General features: G+C 42.2%; 1 long non-coding RNA gene across 2 annotated transcripts in view; it reads left to right on the top strand.

Annotated features, from left to right (window-relative positions):
- The first annotated feature begins 2,060 nt into the window (after positions 1 to 2,060).
- LOC307219887 overlaps positions 2,061 to 17,281 on the top strand; it is a 57,539-nt gene continuing 42,318 nt past the window's right edge. For both annotated transcript variants that reach the window (XR_013840639.1, XR_013840640.1), the window contains exon 1: positions 2,061 to 2,184. This is a non-coding gene — a long non-coding RNA (uncharacterized lncRNA). The remainder of the gene's footprint in view (positions 2,185 to 17,281) is intronic.

Below are 17,281 nucleotides of genomic sequence, written 5' to 3' on the forward strand. Positions count from 1 at the left end.
CCCTCACATTAGACCCTCTGTGTTCCGTGGAACTCATTCTCAGGAAAGCGTGCATATGATTGCAGCTTTAAGTCGCTGCCTTTAGGCTTCCCTTTTAAAAACTTGGCCCAAGGCTTTCAAGGGCATGGAGCAATTCTTTTTCACAGTTCACTGTCAGAACCTGTTTTAAGTTGGTGGTAAAAGTTTTCATTTGGCCTCCCAAAGAGTGGCCCTACCAACAGTATAAAACACTCCCAGTTCTATAATCTTGGCATTAATTATCCTAATCTTTTCCTTCTCCTTCTTCTAATGTTCAAGCTGTTAATTTAATGATGTTGTCTAAACTTGTATTGGAAATGGGGCTGGATTTGTTTCTTTGCAAGAGCAGGCAAAAAAAGAGCTGAAGGTTACCTATCAAAGGGAGTTCAAGATAACAGAAGCATGCCTGTGTAAAATTAGCAGATATTTACGATCTACTTTCCCAGATTGGCAAAGATATACCTTAAAGGCAGGTGTAACTGTTACGAAGATCTTCAAAACCAATACAAGATGAAGTATTCTGACATATGTCTCTTAGCCTGTGCTTAAACCTATCTGACATTTAAAAAGCATGCTGTAGACTGCATGTAGCTCTGTACAGAGGTTGTACTTCTATAAGCCCCAGCCAGCATGCTCAATGGTCAGGGATGATGGAGCTGCAGTCCCAGGTATCTGGAGGGCATCACATGGGTTACTGTAGTATTTTTAAAGAGCATACTAATCTGCTGAGTTCTGTTTTTATTGATTCTTCCAAAAGACCCAGCTATAATTATGGGAAAGCTCAGCTTGATTTGAGCATGGCTCAGTGTTCAAACTTCAGAGTCAGAGAAGAAAATATCTAAAAAATGATCCCTGGATTTGTAATACAGCCAGACCTTGTGAGCTTGGCAGCTTCAACCATCAAATCAAGTAGTTATGAATTTCAACACCAGTCAGAACCCTCTCGGGCCCAGAAATTGGGTGTCTGTGAGGAACCATTCATACTCAACTGAAGTATGTGACCCTGAAGAAGGTACTGTGGCTTCTCCATGACAAGTTACTTGAATGCATTGCTGCCTACCTCCTGCTCCTTGTCTTGTCTTACTGGACTCTCCATTGCTATGTTGTATCCTCCAACACATTGGTTGCTACCTCCACCTGTAGATGGTAGCTAAGGAGATGCCCAGCCTTGGGAAGGAGGCACAGGGGCTCTAGGACCCTGACAGAGCGTCATGCCTCCTTCCCAAAGCCCAGTGTTTTGCTTACTAGGCTTTTAGATGGCACCCCCTTGGCTCAGCACCCCATGCGTGTGCACCACTCACATCCACTTAATCCACCTCTGCTACCTTCTTACCTACAGCCAGTCATTGGCTCTGGATCCACGTTCTGTTGCTATCCCTGCCTTCTGCCCTACCAGTCCCAGTGGGCCCAACCAGTCCCCACTGTCTATCCTACATATTTTGCAGCAGCCTGTATCTTCTGCCCCAGAAGCTCTCCACCATCTCCAAAGCCTGATTCTGCAAAAGCTTAGGCATCAAGGACCAGACAAAAACATGAGTGGATTTATTATAATTTTTTACTTTAGCCCATGGAATAAGATACAGGTGGTTTCTACTGCCTATTTCTGTAGTGCTTTGGTGACCTTAAGTTCCCCCAAAAAGTTGCTGGAGGAAGGAATTCATAGACCAACAGTGTGCACATGAGGGGATATACACCATGGCACCCTCCTTTAGTAAGAAGATCCATGTTGCTGATTTCAGTTAATGTTTAAGGTATTCTAGCTGGACTTCCTGATGCCAGGAAGATGTCAGGTGGGGGGTAACAGATGAACAACAAAATCAAATGGGATTGGCGGAGGGGGGGGGAGGCAGTGATTTTATGCCACTGTCTCCTTTCATACATAAAGTCTGTGTTTCTGCTCTAAGTGTTGCTGTTGGCGGCTGTTCCAGTACAAATGAAAGAAAGAATGTGGCTCCCAACGCCTACACCCAGGAGCTTTCAAAACAGGAGGCTGCTACACCTGTGGGGATAGAACAAGTGTATCAGTGTCCCGGGCTCTGCCTCAGCTCGTCCGCCTTTGTTAGCTGGAATGTGCCGATGAGACAATCAGGTGCAGCAGGCGCGTGGCAGCCTGCTCCAAGGCTGCGTCTCTGGAGACAGGGAGGGGCCTGTGACTCATGGAGCCAGGTAAGCTCATGATAACCATTTCCAACTGCTGCAGTGATTTAGGGCAGAAGGGAACGTTTTGTGGCATTAGATGGGATTGGTCTGCTGCTGCACTGCTCTCTTGTACCAAAACACGGAGGAAGGGAAGAGGTGCATGCAGGATAAAAGTAGGAGAAGACTTGGGGTGGGGAAAAAAGAATTTGGGGTGTGTCAGAGATTTCGTGGCTGCCAAAAGATAATGCACTGGAAAATTACTTGGGCTACCTTTATTATTTATTTCATTATGACATTTATACCCTGCCCTTTCCTCTGAGGGAGGCATACATAATTCTCTCCCTCCCCATTTTATCCTCCCAACTACCCTGTGTGGTACTGTAGGTTAGGCTAAGAGATGGTGGCTGACACAAGGTCACCCAGTTAGCTTCATGGCTTAGTGGGGATTCGAACCCTTATTTCCCATGTCCTAGTTCAACACTCTAACCACTACACCATACCCTTGGGAACTTGTGACTGGGCTTTTTGAAATGGTTGCATAGTTCCCATTCATTTTGATGCAGCTTGCTTGGGAGAACGTCCCATATTATTGTGCTCCATCTGTGTCTGGTACAATTTGGCTCCAGGTGATTCTGTTTTAAGGTTGATCGTATCTCCTTGTCTAGACATCCTCCTTGTGAATCCTTCATTGTATCGTCCTTCACAACTGTTGACAAACTTTAGGTTCTATAAAATAAGAAACTGTACAACATTCATATCCCTACATTCTCAATATCTTCATGAGCACATGCACACACACACACAATTTGTACAAAGGAAGTATATCTTAATGGTACCCAACTACCTAGCATTAAAATTTAGCAGAGCATGCTCTTTCTCTCTCCTGATAATGTAGATGCAGCTAATTCAGAAGTAAAATGTAAATAAATTTAAATATATAAGAATGGGAGAAGGAAAAAAGGTAGACAGAAAGATTCAAATGGTTCTCAGAGCACAGAGAAGCAGTAATTTTACCCCCAAAAGAAAGGGGACCTGATTAAAAAATTGAGGCATGATTATAGAAGGAGAGAAACAGCAGCAGAAATGGGCAATTTAGCAGAGCAATTTGATATGTCATAATCAGGGCAACAATCTGCTTTTATGAAGGCAGGGCAGATTCCCAATAATTCCTGGATTTAGTAAAAGTTAAAATTAACCAAGGTTTGATTAAACCCCCTGGATTTAGTTACAGATAGGTAGCCGTGTTGGTCTGCCATAGTCAAAACAAAATAAAAAAATAAAAAAAATAAAAAAATTCCTTCCAGTAGCACCTTAAAGACCAACTAAGTTAGTTCTTGGTATGAGCTTTCGTGTGCATGCACACTTCTTCAGATACACTGAAGAATCTGAAGTATCTGAAGAAGTGTGCATGCACACGAAAGCTCATACCAAGAACTAACTTAGTTGGGCTTTAAGGTGCCCCTGGATTTAGTGATACTAAAAGCAGCTCAGCAGAGCTAGCTGGATGGGCCATTAGCACGGGACAAAGGCCAGTGATGGACCATCAAGGAAACCATCAGAGGGCAAGACTGCTAGGCAAGGGGGAGCAGGGCCCCTTCTTTGCTGAGTACTAGCAGGCAGAGCCAAAGGCCAGGTTTAGGCGTAGGCTAGGGGAAGGTCCTTGGAGTCAGCAGCGAGACTGAGAAAGAGGGGCAGAACTCCATGTGAGCTGAGTGTGGCAGGCTGGAACTGAGAGACACAGAGGATGGCTTATTGCTGTCCTCTGAATCCAATGCTGCCCTTAAGAGCGAAGCCAGACCCTTGTAGGATGTGAATGCTCTGCAATCCCTCCATCTAGGTGCAGGCTGTATATATGTGTAAATAAAACTATATTTCATTAAGACACCACAGTCTCCTCTGTGCCACATTGTCCCCAAAGGGAAAACAGACCCTGGTAAGCAAGCCTGCACACCTTGGAATCTTGCACTGCTCATGGAGATTGAGGTGTCGTGTATCACTACTTTTACACAATTTATGGTCCTGCCCTGTTGGCTTTCTGAAGTTTTTCTTTTTTAAACAAACAAACAAACATTGCTCTCTGAGTACAGTGTGAGCGCTTTCCTTTAATGTGCAAACAGGATCAGCAGACGGGTTATTAGATCACTTAAATTGTTTTCCTTGCAAGAAAAGTGCCCCAAAGCAGTAGTATTCTTTCGGTATCAGAAGCCATGCTTGCGGTGGCCAAATTACATGTTAGCTACAAAAAAATATATCCTCAAAGCGTGGGTAGAAAAGTGCTCCTGATTAACATGAAAAGGATGAATGGGACAGATTTCTGTTAATGTGTAGCAGAGACTTCACAGTTCAGTGGCTCCATGGTTCCATTGGTCTGATTCAGTTATAAGGCAGTTGCATAAGTAAACTTGGCACCAGCGCCAGAAATACAGCCCCAGTGCCAGAATCATCCTTGACATAAACCAGGCTCCTCTGTGCATCAAGTACCCCTTGGAAAGCCACTGTCACTGTATCAGGCTGCAATAGAGGAGGGGAGAGAAGTGATGCAGGGCCACTTTCCTCTCCACTAAAAAGCCAGGATCCGCCTCCAAGTGTCACTTGGAAGCTGCAGCACAGGAAAAGGGAAAAGGGATGCGGGACTACTCTGCTGATGCAGCCAACAGACCAGAAATTTTTGGTGCCTCCTCTCCTTGAACTTTTCCATCTCAGCTGGTTAAGAAAACAACTTGTAACTCAGAATTTGAACCTAAGCTTGCTTATTTCCTCCTCCTTCCCTTTTTAGATTATATGTCTCTGGGTAGGAACTACTTCTTTTTAATGGATATGTAACCTTACAAGCTTCTTTGGGAGTCTTTTTTGGCTGAAAGGAAGGAGAACAAATAAAAATAATAGATAAATAATCTACTCCTGTGCTAGTTCTGTTGAAATGAACAAACAAGTCACAGAAGTTACTAGGTGTGATGTCCCATATTCTGGCAGAGAATGTCATAAATAAACCTGGAGTGTTAGTTTTTCACACTAACACTCCAATTCAAATTATTTTGGTTGAATGGGGCATTTGAATATGCATACAACAATAGAAATAGATTAGCCTCTGAACTGCAAATGACCAGTTCTTTTTTTTAAAGGAGGAGGTGAATGGGATGATAACAAAAACACAAACTCACTGGAATCTTGAATGCAACTTAAATCATTTCACTAGGGTGGGGAGTGGGAAATCTTGTAACGACTGTATATAAAAATATGGGCAGCTGTTGGTGCAGATGGAAACCCCTTCCAGGCTTTACATGCTTTGCTTGTGCCAATTTATTTAAGTACCACCTTTTCCAGCATGCTGAGTATATATTACTGTCAAGCCCTAGTATTAGGAGAAGGAGCATGCAAGCCTGCACTAGCAGTTAGCAGCAAGTTTATAAGAAGAGTCAACAGCTCTGAGCAAGGATGGTCCATAGGCATCTTTCTGTAAGTTTGCTTAGGCACATACGCATCATATGATGTAATGTGTTCTCATTTTACAAGCTGAAAATGGAGGGCCAATCAGATGCACCTCCAAGAAATAGAAACTATGATACAGAAAGGATATACTAGACAGCTACACACAGATCTGGATAAATTCACTCATCTGAGATAACAGAGGTAGAGCAAGCTCAGAATAATATTTCTTCAGAAAATGAATGTGGGAGGGAATCATGTTCTTCACTACCTTTTGCTGCAGTTATAGAGCAAAAATAGTATTTTACAACCATTTACTTTCCTTCATTATAGCAGTGTTCATGGCTATATTATCCTACCAGTGAACTCATAGCTTTGTTTTCCTTCTTACAAATTAATGTTTATTACTCTTACTTGAAAAAAGAGGGATTGTGCTGTAGTTGTTAGAGTGTTGGACCTGGGAGACCAGAGTTTGAATCCTGACTCAGCCATGAAACTCACTGGGTGACCTTGGGCCAGTCATTGCTTCTCAGTCTAACCTACCTCGCAGGATTGGTGTTGGGATTAATTGGGAGGGGAAGATGCATGGATGCTACCTTGAGCCACTTGGAGAAAAAGGTGGGATTATAAATGCAATGAATAATAAAAAAGGGTTTTAATCAAGATATTGGAATTCTGGATAAGCTTTGCTAATTAACACCCCAATATTCTATTACATGAAAACACACATTTTAACTCTTTCAATTTTCTACCTCCTGCTATTTTTGTTAAAATTAATGTATAGCATTTTCTCCAGGCCTCAATCCACAATTGTGCATCCTCTCAACATCATTAACCTCCAGCAATTCCCAAGTAAATGAATGGAAAAGTTGTGCAGACTCTGAGCATTTATATGCCAGATTGGGGCATATAAGTCTATTCATGCATTAACCCACATATTTCATTATTTTCAATTAGTACAGCTGCACCGGGTGCGCCTACAAAAATGGCCCACTTATTCATGTTACTTAATTAACATAATAGGAAACCCAGGCTGGTCCATTGTTCCCTGGTGAAAGACGCCATAGTTCAGGGTGTGATGTAGAAATGAAGCTGCATCTTTCTGCCACAGCTCAGTGGTAAACCATCTACTTTGAATTCAGAAGGTCTGAGGTTCAAGGTCTCCAGATAGAGTAGAGCTGCTACTAGTCAGTGCAGACCAGAGGTAGCCAACTCAGTGCCCTCCAGATGTTGTGAACTACAACTCCCATCAGCTCCAGCCAGCATGGCCAATGATCAGGGATAATGGGAGTTGGAGTTCAAAACATCTGGAGAGCACCACATTGGCTAACTCTGGTGTAGACACTACTGAACTAAAGGGACCAATGGCCTGACTCAGTATAAGCTAGTTCTTATTAAGGTACCCAAAAAAAGAAAAAGAAGAATCAAAATGTTTTCATCAAGTAACAGCAGCTAAATAGCAAGAGAAATCAAGCTGCTAATTTTTTTCCATATGAAGAGAATTAATTTTGTTTAGAAATCCAGAGTTCCCCTTTCTATTTATTCTGTGTATCTATGAGAGTGACATTGGATTAATTTTACTCTCTCGATATAGAATTGTTTGGGATGAATCTACAGAAAGGCAATTAGCAGCCTAAGTGAGCACACTATTTAAATATTTTAAAACATTGCTCTACAGGGCAAAGGAAAGTTTGGCTTTGGTGTAGAATTACATGGCAGTAATGACAGAGGTTTTCTGTTGAGTCACCCTTGATTCAGGTACTAAACCCCCTCAATTAAGAGACAGTGTAATTATTCCTGAATCACGTTAGCAGGTGGCTCCAATTAGTTCAGCAAAATAAAATGGAAAAGGAGGAAAGTTGAGATGGACTTTAGCTTTGTACAAGAGGCGTCTTGGACCATGGACATTCATGTATCAACCTCTACAACGCTCATGCAAAAACAGAAGCAAGCACAGTAGATATTTATTCTGTTGTGGACCAACTTGCAATGACCCCCACAAAGGCCTAGACAATGATAGGGTAACAAACTGCACAATACAACATTCTGGGATTTAAAATTGGACACAAGTTTTATTGATTACAGTTGTAGGTAAGCTTTGGCTCAGGCATTGGGTGTATATCCATTGTCAGCCTCTAGTTAAATGGCTGATGCATGAGCCAGGTTGTGCTTGTGAGTAGGGGACCTCCTCAAAATGTGGGTCTACCTAGTTGGCCCCCTGAGGCCACTGCCAGAAGCTCTATGGCCTGTCCGCCCCCATGCTTGGCTTCTGGACAGAGTCTTCCCACTAGACCCCTTTAATGGGGTACCGTGTCATCGCAGCTGGTTGCATAGGGGTGATGCACCACTTCACCCCAACCCGATATTAGACTAATGATTGCACCTAATGCCTTATCCACCAAAAGTTGTGAATATTTGCTATGAGGAAGGCAAAACATCCAAACGGGGCCAATCTGTTTGCAGGAAAATTCCTTTCTGGCTCTGAATACGGCAAACATTAATGAACCACAGCAAGGTCAATTAGTGGTGCAAGGAAGAAAAAAGGTCAGCATACAAATAACCACAGCATAGAGGGCGGATAGGCGAGTTTTACCTGTAGATATATTGTGTGCTTCGAGATTGTCACTATTTTTGGGTAGGATCCAATCACATATCAGCAAATTCAGCTTGCACAATTAAAGAGCTCTTGTGCATCAAGCTCACTTCTTCCACCCCCGCCCTCCATTCAAAATGGACTCTTTGCGATACGGAAAGCAGTGGGGCAATAATATCCTGCAAAGTGTTAAATAGTGCTTGGTGCCACTTCCTATAACTGCCCCATAAATCAGAATGAAGGCTCAATAAATAACTGGTGTTGTCTAATCTACCCATAACCACTATGCACAAGCCAATCAGGATCAGTGCTCAATGAACAGGTTGTCTAGAAGTGGACATGGTCTTTTTTCCTTGTTTCCCTTGTTCTGCTTTGCTACGTTTCAAAACCAAGGCATCTACTGCAACTCTGCCAGGCTATGCCATTTCCTAACGTAGTTTCCTGAGGAAATATTTTGCATAGCCATTAAAGCATCAGCCATAAAATACTGCAGATGTATAACCTAGTCTTTCATTAAAATGAATAATTCTCAGCTGCTGAAAGTACACACTGTCCTCGCACTATCAATGTGTTATCTGAGGCTCCTTGAGAGATGTCTGTAAATAGTAATGCCTAATATTTGTTGTTAAGAGACAGGCAGCGAGGGCTCAATGGAGCTTAAATGGCAGTAGAAATCAGATACATTCTTGTTCAGAGCTACGTATCGAACCTCCATCAGACACACTCAACATTTTACTGTTTCCTCTCTCGCCCCTTCTTAAATTTCATCACCTCGAGTGCTGTTCTTAGATACCATGCCTTACACAAAAGAACTGTCATAAGATGAATCTATGAAATTTTGTCAGCCTTTGTCATCGGACAAGTCCGACATTTGTCTGAATCTGTGGACAATTTTCTTTTACACATTTCATAACTCTTTGTCATTGTTCTTGTTAAAGGATTCTGTGATTCAACTGCGATTCAGGTATGACCATTCACAAAAATGCACAGCTTTTCCAGATGAAAAGCAGGGTGTAAATGCCATAAATAAGTAAATGAATGCATGCATCAAACATGCTGGATTGCCTACACTTCTGTGTTGGAAAAAGCTTACAGGCATACAGAAGACAGTTACATTCCACAACATCAGAAGGGTCAATTTTGCTATGTAATTAGTTGTTGTAAATGTGGTAGCCACCTCCAATAGCCACCTCCAGTAGCAGTTTCCAGCCCAGGTTTTCAGTGAAAAGGACTATGTGTGATCATCACATGATAATCTACACATGACACGCTTGCTATGTCTTGTGCATGTAGGAAGTGGATCATGTCTGAAGTATCCCTAAAAGCCAGTACAGTTGACATTTACTCTTATTGGTCAGAGGGGGAGCTCTCTGTGGAACCCCAGAATTATGACATCAGTATTACATAAAAGCTTACACTGGTTAGTTATTGGGCAATCAGTTATATGTGAATTACACAAAATCTATAATTGTCATAGAGCCTATCATGGTTAGTTTGCCCTGAAGAATACTTGAGGGCATATTTGGTTGCTGAAAAAACCATAGCTGCCCTTGGGACAAGGCAAATGCAGAGTGAGATGAAGAATGTCTTATCTGTACAACAGTATTTCTTCACTGCCTCTATTGCATCTGCAGAAAACAGCAGCAGGAGACTTTTTCAGGTGGTTCACAATTTAGCGGAACCACCTGCAACATCGGGGCCCAGTACGGGCCACATGATCTCCTGCAATGATTTTGCAAAGTTTTTTGCAGATAAAATCGCTCAGATTCGGGAAGAAATAGACTCCACCATGGGAGCAGGGCCGGGGCGGGAGAGTGCTAGAGTTTTGTCTTGTCAAGTTGCGTGGGATCAATTCCAATCTGTTACCTCCGAGGATGTGGACAGGCTGCTTGGACGAGTGAAACCAACCACCTGTCTACTGGATCCTTGCCCATCCTGGCTTATAAAAGCTAGCCGGGAAGGACTGGGCGATGGGCTTCGTGAGGTGGTGAATGCTTCCCTCCGTGAGGGAGCCTTCCCAGACCCGCTGAAAGAGGCGGTTATAAAACCGCTTCTTAAAAAACCATCTTTAGATGCGGCCACGATGGCCAGTTATCGCCCAGTCTCAAATCTTCCATTCTTGGGCAAGGTGATTGAGCGAGTGGTTGCTAAACAACTCCAGGCACGCCTGGAAGAAGCGGACCATTTGGATCCCTTCCAGTCGGGATTCAGGCCTCATCATGGGACTGAAACTGCCTTGGTCGCACTGGTTGATGATCTCCAGCGGGCTAGGGACAAAGGTGAGAGCTGTTTCCTAGTTCTGCTGGATCTCTCAGCGGCATTTGATACCATCGACCATAACATCCTTCTGGACCGTCTTGAGGGGCTGGGAGCTGGGGGCACTGTCATACAGTGGTTCCGCTCCTTCCTCCTGGGCCGTGTTCAGAAAGTGGTGGTGGGGGATGAATGTTCAGACCCCTGGGCTCTCACTTGTGGGGTGCCTCAGGGTTCTGTCCTCTCTCCCATGCTTTTCAACATTTACATGCAGCCGCTGGGAGAGATCATCAGGAGGTTTGGGCTGGGTGTTCATCAGTATGCGGATGATACCCAGCTCTACCTCTCTTTTAAATCAGAACCAGTGAAGGCGGTGAAGGTCCTGTGTGAATGTCTGGAGGCGGTTGGAGGATGGATGGCGGCTAACAGATTGAGGCTGAATCCTGACAAGACAGAAGTACTGTTTTTGGGGGACAGGAGGCGGGCAGGTGTGGAGGATTCCCTGGTCCTGAATGGGGTAACTGTGCCCCTGAAGGACCAGGTGTGCAGCCTGGGAGTCATTTTGGACTCACAGCTGTCCATGGAGGCACAGGTCAAATCTGTGTCCAGGGCAGCTGTTTACCAGCTCCATCTGGTACGTAGGCTGAGACCCTATCTGCCTGCGGACTGTCTTGCCAGAGTGGTGCATGCTCTGGTTATCTCCCACTTGGACTACTGCAATGCACTCTACGTGGGGCTACCTTTGAAGGTGACTCGGAAACTACAACTAATCCAGCATGCGGCAGCTAGACTGGTGACTGGGAGCAGCCGCCGAGACCATATAACACCGCTCTTGAAAGACCTACATTGGCTCCCAGTACGTTTCCGAGCACCAAAGTGTTGGTGCTGACCTTTAAAGCCCTAAACGGCCTTGGTCCAGTATACCTGAAGGAGCGTCTCCACCCCCATCGTTCTGCCCGGACGCTGAGGTCCAGCGTCGAGGGCCTTCTGGCGGTTTCCTCATTGAGAGAAGCAAAGCTACAGGGAACCAGGCAGAGGGCCTTCTTGGTAGTGGCACCCGCCCTGTGGAATGCCCTTCCAGCAGATGTCAAAGTGATAAACAACTACCTGACATTCAGAAGACATCTTAAGGCAGCCCTGTTCAGGGAAATTTTAAACGTGTGATATTTTAGTGTATTTTTGGTTTCTATGGAAGCCGCCCAGAGTTGCTGGGGAGGCCCAGCCAGATGGGCGGGGTATAAATAATAAATTATTATTATTATTATTATTAGTAGTAGTAGTAGTAGTAGTAGTAGTATGTTTCTTAGCTTTATGCGACAATGGATTCCTGGGTGTATATTTTCATGTGATGATAGGCAACCCAAAATAATTTGCTTGGGTGATGTTCCATGCAGCCAGGGCACAGTCCCATAGCAAAGTTATGCTCAGAAATGAGTCTCACTGAGATCAATGGGGCTTACTTCTAGATAGGTGTGTATGGGATTACTGCCTAAGGCAGCCTTTTCTACATCATTGTTATGAATAGTTTAGGAACATAGGACACAAGTCAGATCAAACTTTACATTGATTTTTATGGCACTGGATCGCCATCTTAGATTTATAACCTTCCTTATATATGTATAATTGTAACCAGATAAAGATTCACTTGTTTGAATCAAAACTACTCTTCATGCAATGGAACTGGTTCATGTGTTTTGCTTTTGGAGGAGGTGGAATAATACACTTCACAGCATTGCTCTGGAGAACTGACAAGCTCAGCATGGAAGGGAAGCAAGTTTTATTTTATTTTTTTAAGGCTTAGCTGCCTAAAAAAAAAAATTAAAAAAAAAAATTCAACTCCCAGCCATTATAACAGCACCAATTCTTTCAGGGGTTACCATAGGCACTAGATCAAAAAAAGACGTCTGCTCTGGTGATCCTGAATAGGAACACACTTCACGCTAAATGGAAATACATAGTAAAGGATTTGTCACTTGACCATACTCTCTTAACATCTCTTGAAAATTGTTATTTAATAAGGAAACTCTCCAAAAGGAAATATAAGCCACAGTTTTTTCCATAAAGGATATATCTGTTCCAGGCCAGTTGGATTTTCTGTGGGTACTGCCATTACAAAAAGGCTGCAAATATCATTACAGTGTTTGCATGTCAGAAAGTCAGCAATTGTCAGTGCTAGTTGCTGCTTCCATTTCTTTTTTTGCAGAAGAAGAATTGTTTTATTTTGGTATGAGCACAATCTTATTATCGTACAGACTATGCTCTGCCTGATTCTTCCAATAAAATTTCCTGTGCATGAAAAACTCACTGTTGCTGCTGTTCTAACCTCACTCAAGAGTAAGCCCCCTTGAGAGAATTCATGGGGTTGTATCCTTGTGCCTGATTAAGTGGGATTTAGTTTTAAGTAAATATTCATAGGATCAGGCTGTAAATAACATGTAACCTAAACCCCATCGGTTTCAATGGGACTTGCAACCAATTAGTATTTCCTAGGTTGTGCTTTCTGTACCTTAAGAAATGCTGAATAACTGAGATCTGTCATTTGCGGTTTCACTCAATTTCTCATTTCCCCAATCTTAAAAACAAGTTGTGCACATTTCCACATCAGCTTGTGATTTATTCTTTTTTTTTCAGTTCTCATGAAAATTCACCAGCAGATTTTCCTTAATATATACATTATTGCAAGCACTTTTCACTAAAACAATGCATTTTTATGCTATTTTTGTAAACATAAATGCATTTTTATGCACACTTTAGCCCCAATGTGTGCATTTTTGTACACTTTACTTGGCTGTGGAACTGCATTGCAAAATTCAGAGTACTGTGAATTTTGAAGATTGGCTGCATTTTTGTTTGTTTTAGGAAATGCAAATTTCATAGGTTCTCCTGTAAATGAGAACTGAAATAAATTTATCCCCATCCTTAATACTCAATGAGAGATGCTGTAGTTTTGAAAATTAACTTGCTGGGCTTCCGGGTTGGCGCCATCGCCGAATGGCGGACTCCCTCCGAGCTCCGGAGGGAGCCTGCTCGGCAGGGGCTGGGTCCTACCGCGCCGGCGACGCGGGGACCCTCAAAAACCATGGGCGCTGAAACCCATGGACATGGTGACTCAGCTGGCACCTTTTGCGCCCCCCGACCCGCGAAGGAGCCTTTTTAAAGGCTGCGGAGCGGGTGACGGGGGGTGGTGCTTTGAGTCCTCCGCTTCCCCTGCTGAGCGAAGCCGCATGCCATTCGATGGAGAGCGCTGACTTCTTCTATTGAAAATCTGGACTTAAAAGAATAACCCGTGAGTAATCGGAACCTGGACTAAAAAGGGGGATAAATTTTTTTAAAAATTTGGAGCGAGCGGGGGAGGCGCAAAAGGGAAGTCAGCCCCCCCCTGTTGTAGAAGAGTTAAAGCAAAGGATTTGACAACTAAGATCGAGTGCAACTCTACTTTGACAAAGTTATTAACTTCGCGAGGGAAAATTATAAGACTGAGCTGGAGGAGAAAAGTGGAATTGAATTGAATTAAAAAGCAACCCCCCCCCCCGGAACCCTGGGAGCGATTTGTGAGAGCGCCGGGAGAAGAGAAATAGAGGTTTTGACAGCTGTCAAAGAGCTGTCAAAGCGGAAGAATAAAATAGAGAACTTTGTTACGAGGACTTTGCCGGTTACATTTGTTACAAATTGGATACAAATTGTTTTAAATAAGGAATAACAAGTTATTTTGACTGGTGGACGTGATCTGGAAGGGAATTCGGTTATTGCAAACCACCTAGAGGAGCTGAGGGATATTACAAGTATTGTTGGCGTGGAATTTGACCAGAACTTTCTATCTCCTGGGAAACTGCAGAAATGGAACACTATTTTGTCTACAGAGGTCTACACACTAAAGGAGACAATAGATTTATCTATTGAAGAATGAAAGGGACTTGACGTAATGTTTTGTTCCTGAATAACAAGCCTCTGCAGAGGAATTAGAAGCTTTTGGAATTAGAACATTTGTGCAGGAGAGCAGGAAAAAAAAAAAAAAGGGAGGAGTGAGATCAACAAGAATAACAAAAATAATAAGAACTGGACAAAGCTGGAAGTGGGAACATTTGAGACATCCAGATTTGACAGGCTTAAAGAAATAAAATTGGAGTTTTTACTCCTAGATATAAAAATCTGGATGGAAGAAATGGGCCTTTTTTGAGACAGATTCCTTCCAAGATTGGACATTCAAAATTAAAGATGACTGGTAAAGGACTATGGCTTAGAGAGATGTGGGAACTCCAGGAAGACATCAGACGTTGAGGAACATTGGGAACGCAACCAGGAAAGGGGGGAGGGAAATTTGGAATCCAAAGGGTGTAAAATTATTTTTTTACCTTTTTCTATTTTAATCTGTATTGCATATTAAAGGGGGGAACTCGTGGAAGGGAACAGGTCGATTTTAGGGGATGGGAAAATATTTTTAAAATTGGGTCAATGATAATAAGTTTAAATTTGGGATGAGAACTTGTTGAATTTATTTGTTTATTTGTAAGAATTGGAATACAAGAGGGGGAGGGGAGGGGAAGTCCCGGAAAGATGTTATTGGGAAAAAGATTTTAAAATTGGATGTTTTGTTTTTTTTTGTTTTTTTTGTTGTAATTGGAAAACCTTAATAAATATCATTTAAAAAAAAATAAAATGTGAAATTGCACGTGCAAAAAAAAAAGAAAAGAAAATTAACTTGCTAACAGTAATTCTTTGCTTTTATAATCTTCTGTGACAAGACTAGTTCATGGATATACAGTTGTGGGAGGGGGAGTACACCCTCTTTGAATTCTGTAGTTATACATTTGAGCACATAATAACAATCATCTGTTCCTTAGCAAGTCTTAAAACTAGGTAAATACAACCTCAGATCAGATGAACATTCTTTTGCAACTAACTTTATGCTCTGCATAGCTGTGAGATAGCAGCTACCTTTCTTGATGAGATGAAAGAAAAATCCAAATTCCCATTCCCAGATGTGATGGCTAATACATGTTCTGATTTTTTTTTTTTAAGGGTTCATTATACATTGTCAATCCACTCTGATCTTGTTTCAGTGACCTGGCTATGGATATCAAGCTTGTAGAGATTACGGTAATATCCGATCTGGCTCTCAGATACATTTTGTTTCACAAAATACCCTTAGTCTCAGCTAATTTGTATTGCACACACATCCGCTTCTCCCTTTTAAGGAAATAAAGTCCTTATGTTTTATGCCAGGGGAGGGTACTTTAGAAAATTTTCATTTCTCCATGGTGTGTGTGTGTGTGTGTCTGTTGTGTACATTTTCCTTGGTGGCAATGAACAAAGTCCTCTTCTGTGGCGGCTCCTCTCCTGTCTCCTTCAGCAGACTCAGTGTCTGTACAGGGAATTCCTGTTCCTCGACCAAACCCACAGGCCCTCGGCACTGAAGAACGAGGTCAGGCATCTCACACATACACTCTTCTCCTGCTGCTGATAGCCGATCTGTGCTCCTGAGACATATGGTAATGAAACATACACATAACAAGTGTGTGCACGCACGTGCAAAAATGCACACACATACAACAGAGCCATTGCCTCCTTGAATGGAAGGTGGAGTTGCTTTTTAAAGCAAACTCTCTTTATTCAATAAAAATGCATGCCAAATTGTGATAGCTACATTTCTATTGAGCCAAATAATGTGTCGAAACCTTGCATCATTTTACTGCTTCTAATAGAAGCAGTTGGATTCCAATACTGATTTCAGACCTTTCTCTGTACTTTGTTTTGTAATTCCTTACTGAAAGAAGACGATGCTGGCAGAGAGCGTGGCTTATGTATACTTCAGTCAAAACACTCAAGCACTGTATTTTAGAGTTATTTGTTTTATGTTGTCAGAGGAATGCAGGTGCTTTCATAAAAATCAATTGTATCCTTAAATGCACCCCAGTTAGTCAGTAGTTCAGGAAATATCCGCAGGTCTTTAGAGTTTTGGCGTAGCTTTAGGAAGAGCCACAATCACATTTTTCTTGCATTGGATGCCCAAATCTAAAGCCAGTGATTTATGTTCACAATTAATGGAATAGTATCAAAGAATCCAGTACATGAAGCATGATAGGATATAATGTCACAACCATTTCTTTTGAGTTTCTCTTCAGCTCATTGTTACTATTCACAAGTGCTGAAAAATAATTAAAAATCATGGTTAGTTTTCAGCTAAATAACTGCACTAATATGACTTTCATTTGCATAACAGGACGCCATACTCTCCCCTCTCTACCATGATTATATTGAAATATATATTTACAAACATACTTAGGTATGCATTTTATCACAAAATAAGTATTTAAATAAGTACCTTATCTCAATGTGCTTTGTGTTTTTATGTTGTATTTTTATATTGTGAACCGCCCTGGAATCTATGGATGAAGGGTATACAAATTTAATCAATCAATCAATAATAATTCTACATACATTTGATCCCAAAATCCACATTTTAAAATCCACTTTGGTACATTTTTTGAACCAAGAAGTGTTTCACAAAATTTGGAAATGTGCAAAATCTGAAGGATAATTATGTTCTGATTCATATATTAGTGCAGAAGGTTTGAATTAGATCACATCACTTAAAAATACAGACCAAATAAAATTTTCTTCCATTCCTGCTGAGCAAATGTGTGCTCCCAACCCACAATTAATACCATTGCAATCAGAAAGAAGTGAAGAGCTGGTGGTCAGGGTTGCTTCGTTCATTCCATGCCCATCAATTCTTCCCAGAAATGACTCCTATGACCATTTTCTCTCTTGCCAGTCATACTTCTGGTTTCAGAGATTGGAAAGGATTTTAAAATGGGGGCATTTCCCCTGGGGAGAATCAGTGGGTAAGGC

The sequence above is a fragment of the Podarcis cretensis genome, assembly GCF_951804945.1.
Source record: "Podarcis cretensis genome assembly, chromosome: 7".
Taxonomy (NCBI): domain Eukaryota; kingdom Metazoa; phylum Chordata; class Lepidosauria; order Squamata; family Lacertidae; genus Podarcis; species Podarcis cretensis.